Source organism: Bos grunniens, chromosome 14 (genome assembly GCF_055505025.1).
Source record: "Bos grunniens cultivar Pamir isolate PY7600 chromosome 14, Bosgru_T2T1.0, whole genome shotgun sequence".
Lineage (NCBI taxonomy): Eukaryota > Metazoa > Chordata > Mammalia > Artiodactyla > Bovidae > Bos > Bos grunniens.
In genome coordinates this window covers 83,935,102-83,940,104 of record NC_141178.1, presented here as the reverse complement: position 1 = coordinate 83,940,104, position 5,003 = coordinate 83,935,102, and the positions used below count along the sequence as shown (strand labels likewise).

At 40.5% G+C, this 5,003-nt stretch overlaps 1 pseudogene across 1 annotated transcript; it reads right to left on the bottom strand.

The window, feature by feature from the left end:
- Positions 1 to 285: 285 nt before the first annotated feature.
- On the bottom strand, positions 286 to 3,980 carry LOC147359892 (olfactory receptor 10AG1-like; annotated as a pseudogene). Its single transcript, XR_015141332.1, has one exon. The product of XR_015141332.1 is annotated as an olfactory receptor 10AG1-like (transcript).
- Between the last annotated feature and the right edge of the window lie 1,023 nt (positions 3,981 to 5,003).

Here is a 5,003-nt window from a genome sequence, read left to right as displayed (position 1 = left end):
ATCTGCAGTATATTTGAGCCAAAAATCTTAGCAGACTGAATTCTGTTGTTGTTGTTGTTCAGTGGCTAAGTCATGTCTGACTCTTGGTGATCCATGGATTGCAGCATGCCTGACTTCCCTGTCCTTCACCATCTCCCAGAGTTTGCTCAAACACATGCCCATTGAGTCAGTGATGCCATCCAACCATCTCATCCTCTGAAACAATGCACATAACTCTTTTATTCATAAAGCAGGATTATTTTTAGACAGAGTATTGAAGATAGATTAATTTGCCTGTTATATATATAAGCACAATAAATTTTGGTTTGTTATTTAAAAGTATCTAAAAGTACATTATAAGCTAGAAGTAGTTAACTTCTTAATAGAAGAATGTAGAGATTTATAATGATTCTCTGATAAGTACATGCAAGTAGATAAAGCACTGATAATTAAATTCATCATGCTATATTTTAAGTAATAATTTTCTCAGTGCTGCAATCATATCCTTGTTCCAAAGACTGTATATCATGGGATTGAACATCGGAGTCACTATGATGTAGAACAGAGAGGAGTCTGTCAGTTCCTGCAGAATGACTGGATTTGGGCCTTAAGTACGCAATGGTAGCAGGTCCAAAGAATAAAAGCACAACCAATAGGTGAGATGTGGAGAAGGCTTTGGCTCTTCCTCTGGCTGCTGGCGACCTCAGAACAGTGGAAATGATTTTGCTGTAAGAGGCAAGGATCAACATAAAAGGTACAGCAACAAACAACAGAGTTACTGCACAGACTGAGAGCGCACGTGCAAAAGTGTCTCCGCAGGCCAGCTTCAGAATAGGGGGACGTCACAGAAGTGGTTAATCTCGTTCAAATGACAGAAATGCAGAGAGAAGTTCTGGCACATTTGCCCCGTCTGCACTGGGATTCCACTGACCCGGAGCCCACAGCCAGCTGGAGGCACACCTTTGGGGTCATGACCAGGGGACAGTGCAGAGGGCCACAGATGGCCACGCAGCGGTCATAGGCCATCACCTCCAGGAGGAAGCACTCAGTGGCTCCGAGGATAAGGAAGAAGCTCATTTGGGCAGCACAGTCCAGCACAGAAATGCTTCTGTCCTGAGTCCAAAGGTTCACCAGAATCCTAGGGAGAGTGATGGACACGGAACAGATTTCCAAGGAGGAAAAGTTTGCCAGGAAAAAATACATGGGTTTGTGCAGTGCAGGGTCAAGTCTAGTTAGTATTATTATGAGACTATTTCCAGTTAAGATAATGATGTAAATGATGGAGAACACCCCAAATAATAGCCCTTGAAGGTTTGGAAGGTCAGAAAACCCCAGGAGTACAAATTCCATCACTTTGGATATGTTGTCTTTTGCTTCCATATCTTCATATTTCATCTGTGGGAATGATCCAATCAGGGGTACTATTATTTCACTTTCATTAGCTCTTGTTTTCTTATTTATAAAACAGGATGTTGCAATTTTCTATTTTTCAATTTCCTATAAAAATCAAACCTATAACACCAGGTGCTCTAAATGTGTGATAAAGTGTGTTTTTCATCATTATTAAATCTATCTGTAAATTTTAAAAAAACTTTAATCTTTCTTTTTCTGCTGTATACAATATTTATTTAGTTCTGAAGATAAGTGATTGTAATTTTGCTATTCGTCTCAACACTCAAAAATACAAATTCTAAATTTAAGTTCCTTTGTGAAATAACTTGATATTTGCATTTGATGTGTTATTCTTTTCACCTCTCCATTCTGTTCATTATCAATTCAAAATTAATCTTTTTTGCTCTTTTAAATGTCTTAAGCAATATAAAATAGTTTTAGGGATACATATAGTTAATTTTTAAAAACGAGATTTTTTTCAGTTGTATTTCCAATGTCTTTTTAACTTTGACATATTTAACTTCTGCATATTTAGCTATTTAACTTTGACATATTTAGATTTGACATTTTTAACTTCTGCATATTTAGCTATTTTATTATAAAACAAAATTCATCAGCCAACCACTCAAGATTTTTTGAATGGTATTTAATTTTTAAAACTGTGTATTTCAATATAGTGTCTGCAAATTCAGCATTCATAATTTTTATTCACAGTTTTCTGCTCAAAGACAAAGAATTCTAAGCTGGTCTTCCTGTCCAGGAACTCTCATAAGGGTGAGAGGCATGTTCATCTAGCATTTATATTCATTAATGCATTCAAACTAGAATGTTCACCTGTTATACACTTATTGTAAGAAATACATCCATCACAATAGCTATCTCAGAGCCTCCTAAATTACAAAGGACTTCAATAATTGAAACAATTCTGCTGAATACCTTTAATTAATTAATTGTTGTGGGGTTTTTTGCCCCATGTGAGTGTTAGTTCATGCATGTGAAAGCCTTGGGTTGAAATTGTCCATCTTTCTTTGCTATATCTAGATTTTAAGCTTCTGATCATCAGTGTATCTTTGTATGTAATGTGTAATATGTTTCTTCCACAAAAAGTGATTTACTAACTTCTTGAATTAATAATTAAACTTTCTGGCAAGCTGCAGTTACAAGGCATCAGGAGAAAAGGCTCAGCTTTGTCAACAATCTGTTAGATTTCTGGGCCTAATCATATCAGAAGGGCCTAGAGCCATAGGCCCCGAGAGAATTAAACCTATGCTGCTGCTGCTAAGTCGCTTCAGTCGTGTCCGACTCTGTGTGACCCCATAGACGGCAGCCCACCAGGCTCCCCGGTCCCTGGGATTCTCCAGGCAAGAACACTGGAGTGGGTTGCCATTTCCTTCTCCAATGCATGAAAGTGAAAAGTGAAAGTGAAGTCGCTCAGTCGTATCTGACTCTTAGCGACCCCATGGACTGCAGCCCACCAGTCCGTGGGAGTTTCCAGGCAAGAGTACTGGAGTGGGGTGCCATTGCCTTCTCCGATAACCTATACACGCTAGTAAAGTAATGCTCAAAATTCCCCAAGCCAGGCTTCACCAATATGTGAACCGTGAATTTCCAGATGTTCAAGGTGGTTTTAGAAAAGGCAGAGGAACCAGAGATCAAATTGCCAACATCTTCTGGATCATTGAAAAAGCAAGAGAGTTTCAGAAAAACATCTATTTCTGCTTTATTGACTATGCCATAGCCTTTGACTGTGTGGATCACAATAAACTGTGGAAAATTCTGAAAGAGATGGAAATACCAGACCACCTGAACTACCTCTTGAGAAACCTGTATGCAGGTCAGGAAGCAACAGTTAGAACTGGACATGGAACAACAGACTGGTTCCAAATAGGAAAAGGAGTTTGTCAAGGCTGTATATTGTCACCCTGCTTATTTAACTTCTATGCAGAGTACATCATGAGAAATGCTGGGCTGGAAGAAGCACAAGCTGGAATCAAGATTGCTGGGAGAAATATCAATAACCTCAGATATGCAGATGACACCACCCTTATGGCAGAAAGTGAAGAGGAACTAAAGAGCCTCTTGATGAAAGTGAAAGAGCAGAATGAACAAGTTGGCTTAAAGCTCAACATTCAGAAAACGAAGATCATGGCACCTGGTCCCATCACTTCATGGGAAATAGATGGGGAACCAGTGGAAAGTGTCAGACTTTATTTTTGGGGGCTCCAAAATCACTGCAGATGGTGACTGCAGCCAGGAAATTAAAAGATGCTTACTCCTTCGAAGGAAAGTTATAACCAACCTAGACAGCATATTGAAAAGCAGAGACATTACTTTGCCAACAAAGGTCCGTCTAGTCAAGGCTATGGTTTTTCCTGTGGTCATGTATGGATGTGAGAGTTGGACTGTGAAGAAAGCTGAGCGCCGAAGAACTGATGCTTTTGAACTGTGGTGTTGGAGAAGACTCTGGGAGTCCCTTGGACTGCAAGGAGATCCAACCAGTCCATTCTAAAGGAGATCAGTCCTGGGTATTCATTGGAAGGACTGATGTTGAAACTGAAACTCCAGTACTTTGGCCACCTGATGTGAAGAGTTGACTCATTGGAAAAGACCTTGATGCTGGGAGGGATTGTGGGCAGGAGGAGAAGGGGACGACAGACGATGAGATGTCTGGATGGCATCACCAACTTGATGGACATGAGTTTGAGTAAACTCTGGGAGTTGGTGATGGATTGGGAGGCCTGGAGTGCTGCGATTCATGGGATCGCAAAGAGTTGGACAAGACTGAGCGACTGAACTGGAACTGGAACTGAAATCATCCCCTACCTATGACTTTAAGACAATTGAGAGGATTTGGGGGAATCACAGGGTACAGTCACATTTGGATTCCGGGTTATGGGGAACTTGCCCGGCCTTTATATAAACTTATAGCTGAAACTCAGCAGGCCCAAACCGACAAACTGGTTTGGTCTCCAGGTACTCAAAAGGCTTTTAAGGTTCTTCAGACTGCTCTCCTGCAAGCTCCAGCTCTGAGCTTGCCCACAGGGTCAGAATTTAATTTGTTTGTCACTGAAAAAGAAAAGGTGTGGCCTTGGGAGTTTTGACACAACCCCGAGGGCCTCACCAGCAACCTATTGCTTATCTAAGCAGAGAATTAGATGTAATTTCATGTGAGTGGCCCCACTGCCTAAGAGTAATTGGGACAGCAGCTTTATTAGCACCTGAAGCTTTAAAAATAATTAATGGATGAAACCTTACTGTCCTGACTTCTCATGATGTGAGTGGAATCTTAAATCCTAAGGTTAATATTTGGATGACAGACAGTAGACTTCTTAAATATCAGTCATTGTTGTTAGAAGGACCAGTAACTAAGCTTAAAGTCTGTAGTAATTTAAATCCTGCCACTTTCCTTCCTGAGAAGGAAAATGAAACACCTGATCACGATTGTTCCCAATTCCTAACTTTAAACTATGCAGCTTGGGAAGATCTAATGGATACCCCATTAGACAATCCTGACATGGAAACATTTACTGGTGGCAGTTCTTTTGTTCAGGATGGAAAGCATAAAGCAGGGTACGCCATGGTGACTGCTGAACAGGTTTCCCCTCTTCATCAGCGGAAGGCTTCCCATGGTG